Source organism: Pan paniscus, chromosome 2 (assembly GCF_029289425.2).
Source record: "Pan paniscus chromosome 2, NHGRI_mPanPan1-v2.0_pri, whole genome shotgun sequence".
In the NCBI taxonomy this organism is placed as follows: Eukaryota; Metazoa; Chordata; class Mammalia; order Primates; family Hominidae; genus Pan; species Pan paniscus.
This window is the reverse complement of record NC_085926.1, coordinates 32571866-32593486: the sequence shown is the minus strand read 5'-3', so window position 1 is coordinate 32593486 and position 21621 is coordinate 32571866. Positions and strand designations below refer to the sequence as shown.

The 21621-nt window shown below is 43.5% G+C and overlaps 1 long non-coding RNA gene across 1 annotated transcript; it reads right to left on the bottom strand.

Moving 5' to 3' along the window:
* Positions 1–11500: 11500 nt before the first annotated feature.
* Positions 11501–14933, bottom strand: LOC117979616 (uncharacterized). Its single transcript, XR_004670484.2, has 3 exons — positions 13680–14933; positions 13155–13353; positions 11501–11905 (listed from the first exon to the last, which is right to left on the bottom strand). It is a non-coding gene; the product is annotated as an uncharacterized LOC117979616 (long non-coding RNA).
* Between the last annotated feature and the right edge of the window lie 6688 nt (positions 14934–21621).

Here is a 21621-nt window from a genome sequence, read left to right as displayed (position 1 = left end):
CTTTTGTGAGTGTCCCAAATCTTTTGGTAAATTCTCTTTTGTGTAAGTTCTCTCAACTTGAGTTCTCTTGCTTATAATAAAAAGAATCATAAATAATGCAGTTATCTAACTTTTTTTGGTCTATATGCAGAATGAAAAAATCTGGAACCAGATCACTAATTCAGGAGATGGGAGACTCAGGGCTTCTAATCTTGAAAAGGAAAAGCCTACCTGGATAGCCCTCCTTGCTTCGATGAAGAGGTAGGAGTTTGCAAAGGTCCTCTCACCTGGTTAAATTATACTTTGATCTTTTGTGAGATGCTGAACCAGATTTTTCTCTTAGAAAGCTGGTGTCTGGCTTTTGGTCTCAAAACATACACTCCATCTGAAACCTCCTCTCAGCTGGGATTTTTTCTTTTCTCATATGTTCACACACCAGCCCTGAAAATAGAGCGATTCAACTGCATGCAGACAGCTGCACTTACTAATAAAAATATCTTCTGAAAGAAAATAGTCTTTTTTCTGAGTGGAATTTTACTCCAGAAATTGTTCAGTTTGGGATTGTAGGGAAGGAAATGAGCTCAACACAAAAACCAAAATAGACACACATGATTGCAGAGGATCTAAAGACAATCTCCTGGTTTGAGTTGCCAGGCAACTGTCTCTCCAAAGATGCTGTCATTTTAATTTTATGGAATAATTAGGTACCCAAATTTCTGATTCAAGATGTCTTGGGATAATAATGAATTCATCTTTTATGATTTTTTAAAAGTATAAGCAGAAACCTCTTTCTTGCTTGGAGTACATGTTTTACTGTTGGTTTGTTCTCCCTTGCCCCACAGTATCTTTGCTGTGTCTCTTCAAAACAAGTAAGTTTTCATTTCTTTGGGATGTTCTTGCTGGATCCTGCTGAGAATGGGGATGGATGAAAGAACGCTTAGGGTGTTGATTTCTAGCAGCTTCAGATTCTGATCCTATGGTTATTAAGATGTTTTATCCACAGGGAGCGAAAGAAAAATATTCCACATAAACATCAATATTCCATTTAAAACACCAATCATGGGAAACTCGGCCTTATGATTAGAAACAAGGTCACTGCACTTAAGTAAACAAAATATTAGGCCAGGCGCGGTGGCTCATGCCTGTAATCCCAGCACTTTGGGAGACAGAGGCAGGCAGATCACTTGAAGTCAGGGGTTCAAAACCAGCCTGGCAAACATGGCGAAACCCCATCTCTACTAAAACTACAAAAATTAGCCAGGAGTGGTGGTGCTGACTTGTAATCCCAGCTAATCTGGAGGCTGAGGCAGGAGAATCACTTGAACCTGGGAAATAGAGGTTGCAGTGAGTGGGATTGCACCAGTGCACTCCAGCCTGGGCGACAAAGCAAAACTCCATCTCAAAAAAAAAAAAAGAAAAGAAAACAAAAGAAAATTAAAACAAAACAAAACATTTTCCTTTCTTTTTTCTTTCTTTTTTTTTTTTTTGAGATGGAGTCTTACTCTGTCGGCCAGGCTGGAGTGCAGTGGCGCAATCCAGGCTCACTGCAACCTCCGCCTCCCAGGTTCAAGCAATTCTCCTGCCTCAGCCTCCCGAGTAACTGGGATTACAGGCACCTGCCACTGTGCCCAGCTAATTTTTGTATTTTTAGAAGAGACAGGGTTTTGCCATGTTGGCCAGGCTGGTCTCAAACTCCTGATCTCAAGTAATCCACCTGTCTCAGGCTCCCAAAATGCTGTGATTACAAGTGTGAGTCACCGCACCCGGCCCTGAACAAATAGCTTTCTAATTGGCCTTCACATACCCACCCTAAAGCCCTCCGGCTAACTTTCCATATTGAGGTCATCTGATCTTAGCACTCTCCTGCCTCAAAAGTTACACTAGCTTTGATTTTTATCTGTGAGGGTTCGTTTGCAGACAACTTACCTATGACTCTTCCCAGCAAAAAGGAGTTTGATACAGGGAATTAAGTGCTTATGAAACTGTTGGGAGAACTAAGGGGAGTGGGTTCCAAATTGGGTCCCCAGGAATGACTTTCAGAATACAATAGAACTGGACTATTAAGGGAGCTGTTATCTTCATCCCAAATGGAGAAACTGGGAGTTGCCACTGGAACTGTGGGCTCCATAGCACATGATCTTATCCAGGGATGAGGGCATTGCTACTGCTATACTTGTTGGCTCCAGAGTAATGCTGCCTCTCCTAGATCTGCAATGGCCAAATGAATAAATAAATTTAAAACACCCCCATATGTTCTTAGAACATTGGACCCCTTGACCCCAGAGCACTTCCTAACTATGCTCTGGACCATGCTCACCAGCAGAAACTGCAGAAACAGTGAAGCATGGACTTGCCTCATCTCCACCTTCTAGGCCTCATGTGAGTGAATCTGATTGGCTGAATCTAGACGCCTCCAGTGCCCTAGTTGCAAGGTGTTTGTGAATGTAGTTTTTAGCTTTCCAGCCTCTGCAGTCACACCAAAGGGTAGAATAGATGGGCACCAATCTGTCACACTCTTGCTCTTAGGATGGAAACCATTCTTCATATGGTTTGTAACGCTTTTTATGGTCTAGCCTCTGTCTCCCTCTTGGCCTTATCTTTCCCATGCTCCCTTTGTGCTGTTCACTCTCTGCCTGTCAGTCTTTCATATGAGCCATCCTCCCACTACAGGGCTTTGCACATGCTGTTTTTCTTCCTGAAATACTCTCCATCTCCACCCGGTCCTCTTGACCTAGTTAATTCCTATCTCCCCTTTCAACTCAAGTGTCACTTCATTCTGGAAACCTTTGCAGCCTTCCCATCTCCTGGGCACGTACCCCAGCTACAGGCTCTCATGGCACCTAATAGCTTTCCTTGGTAGGCACTTGCTACAATTGCAATGTTGTAATTGTCTGATCATTTCATTAATAATGGGCTCCTCTACAAGGGTATAGGTTCCAAGAGGTTAGGGACCTCATCTGATCCTGATCCCCATATTTTAGAAGTATAGAGAAGAAACTTAAGTCCCTTTAGGGGGAAAAACTGGAGGTGAAGGGGAAGGAAGGCTCTTATGCTTCATTTTATATCTTTCTGAACTTTTTAATGATTCATGTACATGTATTTTAACCTTAAAATGTGTAATAGAGGCCGGGCACAGTGGCTTAATGCCTGTAGTCCCAGCACTTTGGGAGGCCAAGGTGGGTGGATCACCTGAGGTCAAGAATTCAAGACCAGCCTGGCCAACATGGTGAAACTCCCTCTACACTAAAAATACAAAAATTAGTGTGGTGTGGTGGCGCATGCCTGTAGTCCCAGCTACTCAGGAGGCTGAGGCATGAGAATCGCTTGAATCCGGGAAGCAGAGGTTGCAGTGAGCTGAGATTGCGCCACTGCACTCCAGTCTGGGCACAGAGTGAGACTCGGTCTCAAAAAACCAAAAAAGTGTGTAATAGAATTGGGGTGGGAGGAGTATTTTCCCAGAGTGATTCGATTTCAGGACCAGAATTAGGGACTTTGAAATCTTCAGAAGTTGAATTTCAAAAACCTATTAATTTCTAGTTTACTTATTGGAATTGCCTTTTTAAAAAGTCTAGAATAGGTATAATTTTCATGGAAACCCTCCTCAATAAAACAAACTTTTCTAGGGATAAGATTCTTCAAAAAAGAAGGCATCCCAGTTAGAGAAAAATGTTAAAGGATGCCACCCCCAGCCATGGACCCACGAAACTCAAATTCTGCTAGTATAACAACAAAAACAGCCTTCCACATAAAGTGCTACTGTTATTTTTCTCTTTACTATGCTTTCTAATTACTCTGTAATAAACACACTAAAAATCATAAAAGTTAAAGTAAAAAAGAATTAATTTAATTACAACTATTCTAACATTTTTCTCTATTGAACCCTTTGAAAAACAGTTCACATAGATACTAGTACATGAAGGATGGCTCCGAAAGGCAATAATGAAACTGCATCATTTACATAATAATCTCGCAAGTAGAAGCATGTGTTTTACTGCGTTCTGGTGCTACCAGTTATGTTAAATTACAATTCCAAGGAACAGCAGGGAAGGATTTAGAACTTACACTCAATAATGGGGTTGAAATGTGAACACTTCCTTTCATGAAAAGGAATTATTACTGGCAAAGCACCCCTCTGGCCTAAGACCAGTAGCTTTGGTTAGAGGCAGCAAAATAAAAGGACCTGAGAACACCCCAGCATACCCAGAGTTGTACTCTAAATGCCAAGGGCTATGAGAGAGGAAAATCCCTAGACTGTTCTAGAACCAAGGATTTTGTTGAATCTTGACGTTAGGAGAAAGCTTGGGGGTCATCATTCTAGTCTAAACTCTGTCCCAGTTCAGAAACTTCTTCCTAACATCCTAGCCAGATACTTGTTTAGTACTAGTGTAAACACTTAAAACTTAAAGAAAACAAGTTAAATGATTAGACATTAGCAATTAACACTTAAACCTTTTAACAAGTTAATACCAAGGGATCATTAAAAATAAGAAGTTGAAGGACCACCTGGGAGCATTCAATCGAGAGTAAGGGCCTCCAAGAATCCAGTGAAAGTATTTCTTCTCTTTCTTCTACTATTGTGTTGAATTTCATCAACATTGCTTGAGTATGTGGTCTCTGGAGGAAAAACAAATTTATACTCCTCTTGCTTTTGTTTATATTTTTTCTTCATCAAAATTTCCTCCCAATTAATTAACCTATCTCACGACCTATCTTTGTTTCTTAAATGTAAAACATTTTATATACTAATTACTGCTAAATTGCTTTAAGGCTTAAAAAAAACAACCTTGGTGGCTCATGCCTGTAATCCCAGCACTTTGGGAGGCCGAGGCGGGCGGATCACCTGAGGTCAGGAGTTTGAGACCAGCCTGACCAACATGGAGAAACCCCGTCTCTACTAGAAATACAAAATTAGCCGGGCGTGGTGGCGCATGCCTATAATCCCAGCTACTCGGGAGCCTGAGGCAGGAGAATCGCTTGAACCCGGGAGGTGGAGGTTATGGTGAGCCGAGTTCACGCCATTGCACTCCAGCCTGGGCTACAAGAGCGAAACTCTGTCTCAAATAGCAAACAAACAAACAAACAGCAAGAACAAAAAACCCTTAACTTGAATTCAGGAGGTCTCTGAAATGCAAATCAGGTTGGTTAATACACTTTCGCAGCTAGCGAAGTAAACCATTTGGGCACCATCTTTGATTTCCCAAGTCACACTCTTCAGCCTGGCTCCATTAACTTCCTTTCTTTCTTGACAACTCTATACTCTATACCTCCCATTGCCCAATTTTGTTCTCTTAATTTAGAAATCGTAGCAATTGCAGTTTAGGAGTTTTGCTAAATTTTGCTTCATTTTGCTAAATGAAGAGACGATGACTGTGCTCAAGATCTAGTCTTTTTAAAACTGCTATAATAAACCAGTCCTATAAGTAAGGAGAAAGAAATTTGGAGATATGTTAATGAATTAATCATACATGCTGTTGCTACAACTCTTCCCAAGCATCTTGAGAGAGAAAGCCAAAGAAATCAGGTTGTTGTTGTCATCACAGACAATTAGGCCAGCAGAAGGATGTTCTCAGGCACAAAACAACTGGTTTTGCTGGTGGCAGCTTCTGTTGAATCATCAGTAAAATTTAAATAACACGTCAGAGTAAATGGCAAGAGTCAAAACAGGAGAAACCCAGAGAAATAAGTTGGTCCTATCTTCTGCTTATCAGCAGAACAGTCCGTAGTTATATTAAAGTAATTTGAAAGTTCAGACAAACAGAGTAAGTCCTTTAAAGGATTTACAGGTATGGCAGCTTAGGTAGGAAGTCTGGGAAAGTCAGAAGCTTAGGAATAAAACACATGGAGGCAAAGAAAATGCTTTTGTGAGTTAAGGAGAAAAAAGTGGACTTGAACTCACAAGAACTGTGAAATGTTCTCATTTTTTGCCATTTGAGAAGGATCTGTGACAAGGATGTCTGTTACTAAGGGTGTCACTTAATAATGGAAAACAAAGTCTATGAAAAACACTTAAACATGTGAGGGTGTGACAGCTAATGAGAAGGAGGCCTTCTCTTCCCGCTTCCAAAGCATGACTTCATTTTGCCCTAGGGTGGCTGAAGTGTACCCATCAAAGCAGAGATCCATCTGAACATGGGAGCACACCCACTAACACTGCTGTTAATTAACTCTCGACCTGTGAAAACAAAGCCACATCCTCACTCTGAATATGGAAAAGCTGAAGACAGTGAGTGCTTGCTTAGGTTTCTGGATTCCATCCTTGCAATAGCAAGACGTGGTACCATTTGTGGAGGCCCACTATGTGCCAGGCATTGCTAGGCCATCATACTCACTGTGGCACAACATCCCCTGAACAATTCAGAGAGATTGATGTTATCCCCACCCCATTTTTTACATGAGGGAACTGACTCTCAGCTCAAATGACTTGCCCAAGACCACAAGGAGTAGAAAGCAGAGTAGAAGACAGCCTCAGCCTTGTCTGACTCAAAATCCCAAGCTCTTTGCTGCTAAGAGATGTCTGGAAAAATGGAGAGTTGTTTGCTGCTTCTCAGAGCTGCAGAAAGATGTCCATAGCCCATCCCTCCCCTTCCTTACTACTTAGTAGCATTTCCTTGCTAAGTGTGTGTGTGTATGTGTGTGTATACACACACAGCAGTATACAGCAGGTCCTTGAATAATAGCGGTTCTTTCTTTCCTTTCTTCTTTCTCTTTCTTTCTCTTTCCCTTCTTCCTCCTTTCCTTCCTTCCCTTCCTTCCTTCCTTCCTTCCTTCCTTCCTTCCTTCCTTCCTTCCTTCCTCCTTCCTTCCTTCCTCCCTCCCCTCCCCTCCTCTCTTCTCTTCATTTTTTTCTTTTGAGATGGAGGCTGGAGTGCAGTGGCAAGATCTCAGCCTTCTGCATTTAAGCAATTCTCCTGCCTCAGCCTCCCGAATAGCTGGGACTGCAGGCGAGTGCCACCACACCCAGCTCCTTTTTGTATTTTTAGTAGAGATAGGGTTTCACCATGTTGGCCAGGCTGGTCTCGAACTTCTGACCTCAAGTGATCCACCTGCCTCGACCTTCCAGAGTGCTAGGATTACAGGTGTGAGCCACTGTGCCTGGCCCTTTCCTTCTTTCTCCTTCCTTCTTTCCTTCCTTCCTTCCTTCCTTCCTTCCTTCCTTCCTTCCTCCCTCCCTTCCTTCCTCCCTTCCTTCTTTTTTCTTTTAACTAGGAATTAAATTATCAGTTTTATTGGTCAAGAATTCACAACATAATCACTAATTGTATGTTGACAATGTTGAACTTTACCAGAGTCTGTGATTCTGGAAAGAAGGGCCCTGACCCCCCGACCTCTGTATTATGGGAAATGGCTTGCTGCAAAGGGATGACCACTCTTTTGATTTTTTTTTTTTTTTTTTTTTTTTTGAGACGGAGTTTTGCTCTTGCTGCCCAGGCTGGAGTGCAATGGGGCGATCTCGGCTCACCGCAACCTCCGCCCCCCAGGTTCAAGCAATTCTCCTGCTTCAGCCTCCTGAGTAGCTGGGATTACAGGCATGTACCACCATGCCTGGCTAATTTTGTAGTTTTAGTAGAGATGGGGTTTCTCCATGTTGAGGCTGGTCTCGAACTACTGACCTCAGGTGATCTGCCCGCCTCAGCCTCCCAAAGTGCTGGGATTACAGGTGTGAGCCACCGTGCCCAGCCCACTCTTTTGATTTATAAGACCTGGAGCAACCCACTTTATTTGATTTGGTTGCACTGTTTCCTACACATAGTTCATCCTAAATTCACCTGGTAATTGAGGTTGTCATTTGTGTTAGCTAATTGCCTTTATCCAAAGGAAAAATTAAACTTCTTATATCTCTTAAATATAGAGATATAGCAGGTAGTTTCAGCTTGGAAGCAAGTGCCTAGGCTGAGACAGGGAGATAGAAGGGTGCTATTGATGCAAGCAAGTGCCATCACTGGGGCTTCACCCAGGAAATAATTCAACTGGTGAGGTTAAACAATCTTTCACTGAGGCCGGGCGCAGTGGTTCATGCCTGTAATCCCAGCATTTTGGGAGGCTGAGGCGGGTGGATCGCCTGAGGTCAGGAGTTTGAGACCAGCCTGGCCAACATGGTGAAACCCTGTCTCTATTAAAAATACAAAAAATTATCTGGGCGTGGTGATAGGTGCCTGTAATCCCAGCTACTCCAGAGGCTGAGGCAGGAGAATCCCATGAACCTGGGAGATAGAGGTTCCAGTGAGCCGAGATGGCGCCATTACACTCCAGCCTGGGCAACAAGAGAGAAACTTTGTCTCAAAAAAAGAAAATAATCTTTCATTGAACCAGAGCTGCTCCTTCCAGAGCAGGGCTAACTCCTAGGTGTGCCCAGAGTCGGCCCCTCCCTCCCTCCCTCTCTTACTTCCTTCCTTTTTTTCTTCCTCCTTCCTTCCCTCTCTCTCTCTTCTCAGCCTCCCAAGTAGCTAGAACTACAAGCACAATCTACCACATCTGTCTATTAAAAACATTTTTTTTTGTAGACACAAGGTCTTGCTATGTTACCCAGGTTGGTCTCAAACTCCTGGCCTCAAGCAATTTTCCTGCCTCAGCCTCCCAAAGTGCCAGGATAACAGGTGGGAGCCACCGCACCCAGCCAATAACATCATTTCATTCAAAGTCATTTCATTATAATGTCGAAGAGAAAAAAAATTCATTCCTGGCCAGGGCCACTGTCTGTGTGGAGTTTGCACATTCTCCCCATGTCTGCATGGGTTTCCCCCAGTACTCTGAGTTCCTCCTGAATCCCAAAGATGTGCACATTAGGTGAATTGGTGTGTCTAAATGGTCACAGCCTGTTGAGTGTGCATGTGCACATGAGTGTGCCCTGTAATGGAATGGGTCTTGTCCAGGGCTGGTTCCTGCTTTGCCCCTGAACTGCTGGGATAAGCTCCTGCCACTGCAACCCTGTACTTGAATAAGAAGGTTGGAAAATGAATGGATAAATACAAATTATTATAAAATAAAAATGTGTAAAGTATCTGATAATCATACAAATGCACCACAATAAACAATGTGGGACAAAAGCACTTTTTGAGCCCTCCCTATATGTGATTGTTTATGAGCCCTATGGTCACAGGAGGTGCTCCTTACAATTTTCACTTTGCAAACATTGATTTCTTGATTTTATTTCACAGCCACTATAATCACCATCACTCAATGATTCCCCAAAAACTGGGTAAATGATTATCCTACTTATTTTTATTAATTTTTCTTAAATGTATGAATAACTCATATTTATTTCAATGTTAATAAGTGTTTATTTAGAAGTTCGCTGATGTTTTTGTGACCAGAAATATGCCATAGAAATTTAAGTCTTGTTTGTATCATCTAGCCTATGGTAGAGTTGGTTTTGTTATACATCATTTCACTTAAAACCTGTCGACGACATTGAGGACTTCCCATGTGTGCTACATCTGTGTGTGTATATATCATAAAGGTATGTATCCTATTGGTTCTGTTTCTCTGGAGAACCCTGACTAGTACACTAAATGTGGTTCCCAGACCACCTCCACCAGGAGCAGTGTCTCCTGAAGCTTAGATATCTGGAAACTCAGGACCCACCCCAGACCTACTGGACCAGAATCCACTCTTTCAAGCTTGAGAAGCACCAATCACCTTCCTCACTGTTACATTAAATATGTGCCTTTAATAAAGTGCTAATTATCCTGCAGCAGATAGTGACTCTGAGAAATAGTTCCTGTGCCCTTCATTAAGTCTTTGACTTTCGAAGGAAGAGTCATTTCTACCCACCCCTTGCCAGCCCCAGAATCCTCATCAAGGAAGCAGGGGGAAGAAAAGCAAGGAAGCGTTTTTAAAGGGTTTGCTGATAAGACTTCAGGCAGCTGCCCTGACTGGCACCTGGGTAGTACAAGGTAATGCTAAATATTAACACCTAAGAAGATTAGCACAGATTGCAGGAGGATTCTAATTGGGTTAAAGGTCACTTGCTTACACATCCCTTTGAGGGAGCCTCGAACCGTGTGGGGGGAGGGGCCTCAGAGTGGACATGGCAAGGCAGGAGGCCAGGAGGAAGAGCCCAGGCAGAATTCTCGTGACCTCCTGTGGGGTGTGAGCTCTGCTTTCTTCCAGCCTTGGTGGGGACCAGTTATGGGGACTCTTCCAGAGAAGAAGGTGGATAAACATGGGAAGGGCTTCTTGAGGTTCCAGGTTTTGAGCTAGAACAAGAGGTTACTTGGCAGAGAAAATTATTCAGTAAGAGATAAGAAGAAAAAGAGTAAACTTAAAATAGACACAAGAGATTGCTAAAGAGAAGAAAAAAGTCAAGATGGAGAAAAAAAGAAGAAAAACTTCTGCACTCCTGCAACCATATAATATTATCTATTTTTTTCACTGGGATCATTTTTTTGTTTGAGATTTAAACACCGTTGCCTCCAACTTCTGATTCCTTGGAAGTCTGAAGCTCTCCCAAAGATTTTTTTCAGGTTGCCAGGAGCTTATGTTCTCATGGTCCCATCAGGTTTACAGTCTACCCTTTCTAATGCTTGAGTCTCTTCTATGAAATCTCATGCAGCGAAGGTTCCAGGCACAATGCATAATTGAATGCACACAATGATTCTGCCCGGGAGAAATGATATCCTAATTATTTTACAGATAAGAAAGGAAATGGTGGCTAAGAGAAGTGAAGAAATCAAGCCAAGGCAATATAGCCTGTAGACCGGATCTGGATTCCAGTCCATCTGATGCGTGGTAGTCGGATATATTGGTGGCCACCAGCATCCCACGCCTCCTGGTGTTTGTACCCTGTGTGCTTCCTTCCTCTCGACTCTGGGCTGGGCCTGTGACTTGCTTTAGCCAATGGAATGCCATCACAGTTCAAGGTCTAAGCTCTTGGGAGCCCCAAGCTGCCTTGTAAGAAGGCAGACTACCCTGCTGGAGAGAACACACCAGCACTCAGATGACAGTGTGAGCGAAGCCCCAGACACATGACCTCAATTTAAGGGGTCTCATTTGTCCTTGGTCTTTCCAGTGATCCTAGTTGAGACTTCAGATGTGTTGGGCGTTAAGCTGCAGCAGACAGCATATGGAATAGATATGATGGAGCTGTGCCCTGTTCACATTCCTGACCCATAGAATTTTGAAAAATAGTACAATCCTTGTTGTTTTAAACCACTGTGTTTTGGGTAGTTTGTTATGTGGCCATAGCTTAAAAAGACACACACTGCTGTCCTGTGGCTGAGGAGAACGAGATAATGATGGGCTCAAGCAGTCCCTGAACAAGGGGAAGAGAGCAGGGTTAAGAGACGGTTAAGCAGGATTGTGCGGGTGGACTGCAAGGGTGGAGAGAGGAAAAGATAAAGGGTATAATTATGCAGTCCTCTAGCAGGAGAAACAAGAACTAACAGAATTTTTAACCTTAGGTCAAATACATTTGTCAGGCAGCATTTCTGGCCCAGTGCAAATCCTCATAACAGAATTAATGAGTATGACTCTTAGCACTAGATCAAAAAGAGAATTAATGAATGGAAAAGGGAAAGGCAAGACACAGAACTATTTTAATTTCGACAAGAAGATAATAGACCAAACTGTTTACAGTGGTTCTTTCTAGGTGGCAGGATTACAAATAATACTTTATTCCTTTGTATTCTCTTCTAGTTTTTCCACATTTTGTACAATCACCTTTTTAAAAATTTAATCTCTTCAAATTTTCTTTTTTTTTTCATAGTCACTTCTTTATTTTTGATACAAATGTATATGACACATGTCTTGACAATCAGCCCACCCACCACCACACAGGTAGGGTCTGGTTCCCCAGGGAAGAGGTGGGACAGGGAGAGGAGCTGGTGGGTGCTGCCATCTGCTTCTCCAGCCTTCCCAGGCTGCAGCCAGGTTCCCAGGTCTCCAGAGGGTGGGAACGCAGCAGGTGCAGGTAGCAAATTTTCAATATCTAAGAAATATAAGTACATGGATTTTAAAAACTGTCATACGGGCCAGGCATGGTGTTGGGTGTTAAGCTGCAGGAGACAGCAGCTTTGGGAATTTGGGAGGCCAAGGTGGGCAGATCACTTTGAGTCCAAGAGTTCAAGACCAGCCAGGGCAACATGGCAAGACCCCATCTCTACAAATGTGGCAAGATCCCATCTCTACAAAAGATACAAAAAATTAGCTGTGAGTGGTGGCAGGTGCCTGAAGTCCCAGCTACTCAAGGAGGCTGAAGTGGGAGGATCGCTTGCCTCAGCCCGGGAGGCAGAGGTTGCAGTGAGCCGAGATTGTGCCACTGCACTCCAGCCTAAGAGACAGAGCGAGACCCTGTCTCAAAAACAAAACAAAACAAATTGTCATACGTACACATGCCACAGAACGGCACTAACCCTCTGCCCTATCTTTCCTCTTCCCATCTTGTACCCTACAGGCAACTCCTTAAAACTAATTCTGGTTTTAGTTCTTTGAGCGGTTAGGTCCACATGTCTAAAAATATTCTTGTAGTTCTATTAATTGGTTTATTGACCAGAGGCATCTACTTGTTTCCTGATACAAAATTCTTACTTTTTTTTTTTTTTTTTTTGAGATGGAGTTTCACTCTTGTTGCCCATGCTGGAGTGCAATGGTATGATCTCGGCTCACTGCAAGCTCCGCCTCCCAGGTTCAAGCGATTTTCTTGCCTCAGCCTCCTGAGTAGCTGGGATTATAGGCACCTGCCACCATGCCCAGCTAATTTTTGTATTTTTAGTAGAGACGGGGTTTTGTCATGTTGGCCAGGCAGGTCTCAAACCCCTGACCTCAGATGATCCACCCGCCTTGGCCTCCCAAAATGCTTGGATTACAGGTGAGAGTCATGGTGCCTGGTCAAAATTTTTACTATTTTAATCAACATGTTTATTACCTACTATGTACAAGCACCTTCAGGTACTGGTGAGAGGGTAGAGAATAACAGAGAGAGTTTTTGCCATTTCAGGGCATATATTCCAGTAAAGGGAGGTGGTTCACTAAACACAAATAAATAAATAAGATAATATCCAATAAGAAAAAGGACGATGGAGAAAAAAAACTGGGTATGGGACAGCATGGTTGAGTGTATTTTTCCAAAATTGGCTGCAAAGGATCTCCCACATGCTCATCTAGCATACTGCCACTCACCTACCAAAAGGTAGATTTTATTTTCCTTACCCTTGAATCTGGGTGTGTTGGTGACTTACTTGTAACAAAGAGAACACAGCAGAAGCAATGCTGCCTGACTTCCAAGCCTAGGACATGCAGCGGTGGTGAAGTTCCCCTCCTTTGCTGGAATAGTTCTTGAAACTCCCCAGTGCTGACCAGGCATGGTGGCTCATGCCTATAATTTCAGCACTTTGGAGTCTGAGGTGGGCAGATCGCTTGAGCTCACGAGTTTGAGACCTGCATGGACAACATGGCAAAACCCAGTTTCTAGACTAGTCATATGATGGAATACCACACTGCAATAAAAAGAATAAACTACTGAGGTAGCAGCAATAGAAATAATTTTCATTATATTTGGTGAAAAAAGACAAACACAAGAAAATATACTTTTTGATTTATCGAAGATCAAGAACAGGCAAAACAGATCAATGGTGATAGAAGTTAGAATAGGGATTATTTCTAGGAAGAGGTGGATTGATGGGGAAGGAGCATGAGGAAATGTTTTGGGGTGCTGGTGATGTTCTATGTCTCCATCTGAGTGATAGCTGCTCTAGTATACACACCTGTAAAGAGTCAGTGAGCTGTTCACTGAAGATCAGTGCACTTCAAGCATTCATTGTATGTGCAGTTGGCCCTCTGTATCCATGGGTTCAACCATCCATGTTATTCCTAAATGCTGAAATTCAAGAAACAGAGTTTACATTATTTTGCAAATATTACTCCTGGCTGAGTCAAGTGGGATGACAGAAGTACATTTCCTTCACAACAGGGCCAATCAATGTCACGACCTCTGTAATCATGTAATCACTTGAATATTCTTTTTTTTTTTTTTTTTTTGAGATGGTGTCTTGCTCTGTAGCCCAGGCTGGAGTGCAGTGGCACCATCTCGGCTCACTGCAAGCTCCACCTCCTGGGTTCACGTCATTTTCCTGCCTTAGCCTCCTGAGTAGCTGGGACTACAGGTGCCTGCCACCATGCCTGGCTAATTTTTTTGTATTTTTAGTAGAGACGGGGTTTCACTGTGTTAGCCAGGATGGTCTCGATCTCCTGACCTTGTGATCCGCCCGCCTTGGCCTCTCAAAGTGCTGGGATTGCAGGTGTGAGCCATTGCGCTGGGCCACTTTTTTTTTTTTTTTTAAGACAGAGTCTTGCTCTGTCATGCAGGCTGGAGTGCAGTGGTGCCATCTCAGCTCACTGCAGCCTCCACCTCCCGGGTTCAAGTGATTCTTCTACTTCAGACTCTTGAGTGGCTGGGATTACAGCATGCACCACCACACCCCGCTAATTTTTTGTATTTTTGGAAGAGACGGGGTTTCACTATGTTGGTCAGGCTGGTCTCTAACTCCTGGGCTTAAGCAATCCTCCCACCTCAGCCTCCCTAGTAGCTGGGGCTACAGGTGTATGCCACCACACATGGCTAATTTTTGTATTTTTTGTAGAAACGGGGTTTCGTCATGTTGCCCAGGCTGGTCTTGAACTCCTGGCCTCAAGCAGTCCTCCTACCGTGGCCTCCCAAAGTGTATTATTTTCTGTTGCTCAAAATTTATTCCGTGCTTCTTGAAAGCATTCTTGTGGGAGCTCACTGAGGTTTTGATTGAATGTGAACTGGATGTGTTTAGGCTGCTTAAATAGCTGGTATCTTAGAGTCTCTTTTCATAGTTCTCCTTGGGAAGTTTCACAGTTTCTGATATACTACATCTTTCTTCTGTAGAAAGAGGAGACAGAATTTCTAAGACTTCTCATGATGATAATGTGATGCTAGTATAAATCTTGTTCCTTTATTGGTGATCTTTTTGGTTCCTTTATTGTTTCTTACTCTCCCCTTCAGCTTTGCACTGTAAAATTTATTTTACATGAGAGAGGAATAACCTCTCTTGTTTAAGCTACTGCTAATTTTTCTTCCTGTTTTATGTACCTGACCCTAATTGTAACAATTATAATTTGGCTTCTGCCTCTCAGCCTGGGATCCTTCTCCACCGCAGCCATTGCCTGCATTTTTTCTGAGTTGCTTCCCTTTTTCTGTTTCATCTGGAGAAATTCCACTGGGCTTTTAAAATATCTTCCATGTCTTCTTCACATGGTCAATCTTCCCTCTAGTTTTTCGAACACATGGAAAACAGTTAGAGTAGTGGTTTGAATGTGCTTGTCTGCTGAATCTAACATCTGTAACAATGGTTATCTGCTACACTAACTGGTTTCTCTTATCAGGGTTTCCTGCAATTACTCTCAAAGGGCTAGATCGTCTTCAGTTGGGTTTCCCAAGAGGCAGACCTGAACCAAAGGATGTGAGTTGGGGCTGATGCCAGAAAGAATTGGTAGAGGAGAGCCTGATGGGCCTGACCAAGGCTTCTCTAACTTCAGACTCCTGAAGTTAGAGAAAGCTCTTAGATAAAACTTCTCAGGTGCTTGCTGTAGAAAGTGGTTGATGTTTTTGGAAATATAAGTACGGCTGTGACAATGTCTGCAAAATACATCCTATATCTAAGAGTCCAAATCCCCATTTAATAAATAAGGAAAGAACTAGCCAATCTCATGAAAGCGCTTTGCCCTTGGCCAGGCGCGGTGGCTCACGCCTGTAATCCCAGCACTTTGAGAGGCCGAGGTGGGTGAATCACCTGGGGTCAGGAGTTCGAGACCAGACTGACCAACATAGAGAAACCCCATCTCTACTAAAAATGCAAAATTAGCCAGGTGTGGTGGCGCATGCCTGTAATCCCAGCTACTCAGAGGCTGAGGCAGGAGAATCGCTTTAACCCAGGAGGCGGAGGTTGCGGTGAGCCGAGATCGTGCCCTTGCACTCCAGCCTGGGCAACAAGAGCAAAACTCCGTCTCGGAAAAAAAAAAAAAAAGAAGCACTTTGCCCTTTCCAGTGTGGGTTTTATTGACTCAGTCTGACCCAGTGGACTGTTTCTCCTGAAGGCTTATTTTTGCTCCAAGGCAGTCCACCAAACCTCGTGGTTCTTCCAAGTGTAGGAAGAGATAGTTTATCTTATGTGTAGTCAGCTGATGAAGGAGGTACCCTTTCAGGCTCCTGAGAACTGGAAGAGCATATCCTCCCTTCTGGCGGGGAAGCCAGCTGTCTAGCCTTTCTATCTTCTGTGTCATGTGTAATTTAATATCTAAAAACAACCCAAGACCAGAGTCTGATGGCCTGGCCAAGTCTGGTCCATTTGTGCTCTCTCAGAGAGGCTTGTCAAGGGCTTACATGTGTGTCCAAAAGAAATGGTAGATAATAGCCAAAAATTGCAAATGACTTAGCCTCTTTGAAATTCAGTTCCTTTATCAGAAAAGCAAAGAGGGTGTGGGGGGAGATAATCTCCAGGGTTTCTACAAGCTTGAGGTCTCTGATTCTATATGGTGGCAGATCTGGCCTGCAACTCCACAGCCAAGGGGAGTCATCTCTGTATGTCACAGATTTCCACTGAAGACCACTGGTAGGAGATGGTCCCTTACAACTCAGTCCCAGACTTTTGGCCTTCTTACCTTTTGACTCTGTAATCTCACATCTGAGAGTACATCCCAACTAAATACTCAGATGCCAAGTGGTCAGTACAAAAGTGTTCACCACAGTTACTGTAAATGGGAATTCACAGAAGAATCACCAAATGATTTATGGAACATCCAGCTGATTAAATATGATTCGGACAATAGCAATATTTCAAAGAATGTTCAGTGGCATACAGAATTAATTATACAGCCTATTATACACCATATGAAAAACAGGATACGGGCCAGGCATGCGGTGGCTCATGCTTTTAATCCCAGCACTTTCGGAGGCTGAGGCAGGGGGGTCACTTGAGGTCAGGAGTTCAAGACCAACCTGGCTACATGGTGAAACCCCATCTCTACTAAAAATACAAAAATTAGCTGGGCGCAGTGGTGCATGCCTGTAACCCCAGCTCTTCGCAGGGGCTGAGGCAGGAGAATCGCTTGAACCCAGGAGATAGAGGTTGCAGTGAGCCAGGAGCCAGGATCATGCCACTGCACTCCAGCCTGGGCGACAAGTGCAAAACTCCATCTCGAAAAACAAAAAAACAAAAAAAACAGGAAATAAAACCATATGCTGTATGTAGAAAGATCCAACTGGTTCCAATATACAATTATATTATAAAAGAGCTGAAATTTATATATTTAAACTTTTATATATATATTTGTTTATCAAAGATCATAAGATGGAATTCTAGTTTTCCCCTTTATCTTTTTCTGTATTTTCTACATTTTCTACAAATACCAGAAATATGTCTTATTTTTATAAACAGGAAAAAAAAAACAAGTGTTTTTTCTTTTCAGAAGAATTAAAACAGTACATATTTGGGCCTTCGTATTTGTCTGCGAGAGTTCTAATATGGGCACCAGGCACTATTCTGGACATCTTTTACTCACTGGATTTAATTGTCATGGCTATCATAGGTAATTAGCATTGCTACTTGCATTGTCTAGATATAATGATGGAGTCCGAGCCCTATTCTTTCCTGTATCTCGCAAATGCTGCTGTCTCAGTTTTTGAGTGTCAGTGGTGTCATCTTCTGCCCAGACTTGTGCTGACACTAAAGAGAGAGGGTGATCTCATTTACTCTTAGTGCCGCTGGAGTTGGGGGATGGGAATTGCAAATGATGAGGCCTTTAATTCCACATTGTGCTTGCTCCACAGCTAGTACATACAGCTGGATTTTCTGCTACTTTATTAAAGGCAAACAGACTTTGCAAGGCAAAAATGGTTTTCCAAATGACCATACTATATGTCTTAAGTGAGGAATACATGGTTCATTGATGAACCCAAATTTGACCCTTGTAGCAGATGCTGTCAGTGCCCCACCCATATGTTCTTTGCCTACCTGGAGGACTTCCTATGTCTCTCTGTTCTAGCACACTCCCTGTCCTTGGAGTAGGAGTTGATCAGTCCACTTCAGAGTAGTTCAGAAGTGTCAGGTAGTTAATGTTCCAGGAGCAGCTCTCAATCACTGAGGGATGGGCATTGGAATATAAATACCTCAACTCTCTCACCCCACAGTGGGAGACTTTTGAGGCATGTTCCAGTAGACTCTCAGCAGGATTAAAACCCATTTGCCAGCCAGGCACAGTGGCTTATGCCTGTAATCCCAGCACTTTGGAAGGCTGAGGTGGGCGGATCACTTGAGGTGGAGTTCAAGACCAGCCTGACCTACATGGCGAAACACCATCTCTACTAAAAATTCAAAAATTAGCTGGGCATGGCGGCACGTGCCTGTAATCCCAGGTACTCAGGAGGCTGAGGCAGGAGAATCACTTGAACCAGGGAGGGCAGAGGTTGCAGTGAGCCAAGATCGTGCCACTGCACTCCAGCCTGGGCAACAGAGCAAGACTTAGTCTCAAAAAGAACAACAACAACAAGAACAAAATTTGCCTACAGCAGAAGTATTCTTATTAATATATGCTTTATTAGCTTTCCTTCCTTCCTTGTCTCCCCTACCCACTCTCTCACTTTGGTCTTGAATAAACTATTTGCCCCCAGATCCTTGTTTCAAGGTCTGCTTTGGGGAAATACAAACTAAGAGAACCTCATTCCTTATGTATCTGACAGTACTCAAAGGGTATCACTTTTACCTCCAAAAAATCAAGGTGAAATTAGGGGACATTAAGTTTATTTCGATAAATGAAGACCATGAAGCTGGAAGGTGTCCTAAATTCCAATGGTCTGAAACTTTCTAAGTTGGGTATTTTTAGCACCAGTTTTTAAAACCCTCAGTGCAAGTAAGCAGCGAATCATTTCATGTCTCTACAAAGAAAAAACTCTTTCTGGACACTGGCCAGAAAAGAAAAGACAAGAACCCACTTCATTTCTCTAAAGGGTTGAAGATATTTCCCCCTAGGCCAGCAAGAGCTTTTAAATTATTGTGCCTTAAAAATAGTATTCTCACCTGAATGGGTTATAAAAACTGAAATGATGGGTTATTTTCATCCACCTCAAGAGCAGCTGCTCAGAAACTCCGAATGTGAGTGGAGATTATGCAATGACTTGGTACTGTCTTCGCCTTGCCAAAGCAAATCATTGTTCTCCTGTGACTAGCTTTTGAGGTAACGCAATAGGACATTTCAGGACCTGTGCCAGGAGGGAAAGAAATGGGTGAAGAGTGGGAAAGACAAAGAGAGGATTTGAAGGTCTGGAAGGATGTAAGATGAACAAGTCTAGAGAGCTAATGTATAATGTGAGGATATAGTTAATAAAATTGTGTTGTATTAGGGATTTTTGTTAAACAAGTAGATTTTGGCAGCTCTTGTTACAAAACAGAAGTATCTGTGAGATGACAGATATGTTCATCTGCTTCACTGAAGCAACCATTTTACTATTAATATATGTATCCCATAACATCATGCTATAAACTTCAAATATACACAGTAAAATTAATTCAGGCCAGTTGCAGTGGGATTAAGCCTGTAATCCCAGCACTTTGGGAGGCTGAGGCAGGCGGATCCCTTGAAGCCAGAAGTTCGAGGCCAGCCTGGGCAATACAGAGAGATTCCCCGTCTTTACAGAAAGAAAGAAAAAAAAATTAGCCGGCAGTGGTGGCACGCACTTGCGGCCCCAGGTATTCAAGGAGGCTGAGGTGGGAGAATCGCTTGAACCCGAGAGGCGGAGAATACCGTGAGCAGAGACTGCGCCACTGCATTCCAGCCTGGGCCACAGAGAGAGACTCTGTCTAAAAAACAAAACAAAACAAAATAAAAACAAACAAGCACACACAAAAACAGATAAACTGATAAAATGGTAACTTTCTTTTTCTGAACACAATAGGTGGCCGGGCAGCACACTCAGGGGCAGCTGGAAGCAGTGGAGGGGCGACCTGGTGGGGAGGCATAGGTCCCACAGCCCCAAGCCCCGACGAGAGTGCCTGGGGTTCGTCCCTCGAGGCTGCCTCGGGCCCAGCGAAGGCCTTGGCGAAGGTTGACCCCAACGAGACACGGGCGGGACAGAGAACAGTCATTCTGGCCTGAGCCGGGGAACTGTGTGTGGAGACCATTGCAAAAGATGCCTACTGCTGTGCTCAACAGGGAAACAGGAAAACCCTCCAGAGGAGAGATTTGGATAATGCAACAGAAGCTGTGGATGAATCTGCTTTTTTGGAAGGTACTTCGGGTCGATTGCTCAGCAGTGCAGGTTCCCGGCCTTCATCTGCATCCTTCAGCTCGCCCCTCTCCGCAGGCTTCAGCGTTGAGAAGAACAGTCTTGGCACTTGCATACATACTCTTCCTGTTCTACCCTCACTCACACCGGTATAAGCCTCCATCTCAACCGTTGGCTTTTCCCTACAAGATCTTCCACAACGTGTGTCCGTCTTCCAGTCAGGCCTGGATGCAGCCGCTGCTGCTTGGAGCAGAGATGAAGAAAGTGTTCTGCTTAAGTGGCTTACTGCACGATGAGGACCAGAATAAAGGTCTTTGACCAGAAAAGGAAGGGAAGGGAGGGAGGGGAGGGGAGGTGCGGGGAGGAGAGGAGAGGGGAGGGGAGGGGACAGGAGGGGAGGGCAAGTTAAATGGTAACATATGAACACAAAGAAGGAAACAACAGACACTGAGGTCTACTTGATTGGGGGGCATGGAGGGAGAAAATATAACTATTGGGTACTGGGCTTAATACCTGAATGACGAAATGATCTGCACAACAAACACTGATGACACATGTTTACCTATGTAATAAACCTTCACATGTACCCTCAAACAAAAGTTAAAAAGAAAAAAGAAAATCTGGAAGGAACTAGGGCTTTGTGGGGCCCTAAGAATAGGGCCTCCAGGATTGTCCCAGTTTATTCCTGTCATCCTGGTGTAGCTATTAATAACCTCCTCTTTCACTCTCAAAAGTGCCTTGGTTTGGAATAAATTATGTGGTCACTCAACCAGTTTAAGGAGGCAATTGACTTGCTTAGCACCGTCTTTATGTCTCCCTATGGGGTAGCTTTTACTGTCCATTGTTTGCCCAACTCTGAGCACATCCATCTATCACTCAACCTTCTATTCCTGGTGTCTTGCAAATGATGGGTATATAAATGTTTTGGTTGAAGGAATGAAAGAATGGGAAGAGGCATTACTTGTTGATGGTAACAGGGACCTGGAATCATAGAGTTAATTTGGGAAGAGATCTTCAAACTCATCTGTTTGTAGGTGTGGAAACTCAGTCTCAGAAATGTGAAGTAGCTTGCTCAAGGCCATATCGTTAGTGGCAAATCCAGGGCTTAATATTTCAAAACTATTACTACTCAAAAAGTGGTCCCTGGATGAGCAGTACCAGAAGTACCTGGTGGTTTGTTAGAAAGGTGGAATCTCAGGTCCCACCCCAAGAACTATGTCAGTGTCTATGAAGGATCCGATATTTTATCTTAATTCCAGGTTAATAAGTTAGCCTGTTACTATTTCATGGATGCTGACAGAGCACACGAGCCCTGGGTCAGAGATAAAGGATTTTGTTACTCACATCACAACTGGCATCATGAGCATAACATTGTTTTTCATCAGTTCCCCATGTCTCCCAGG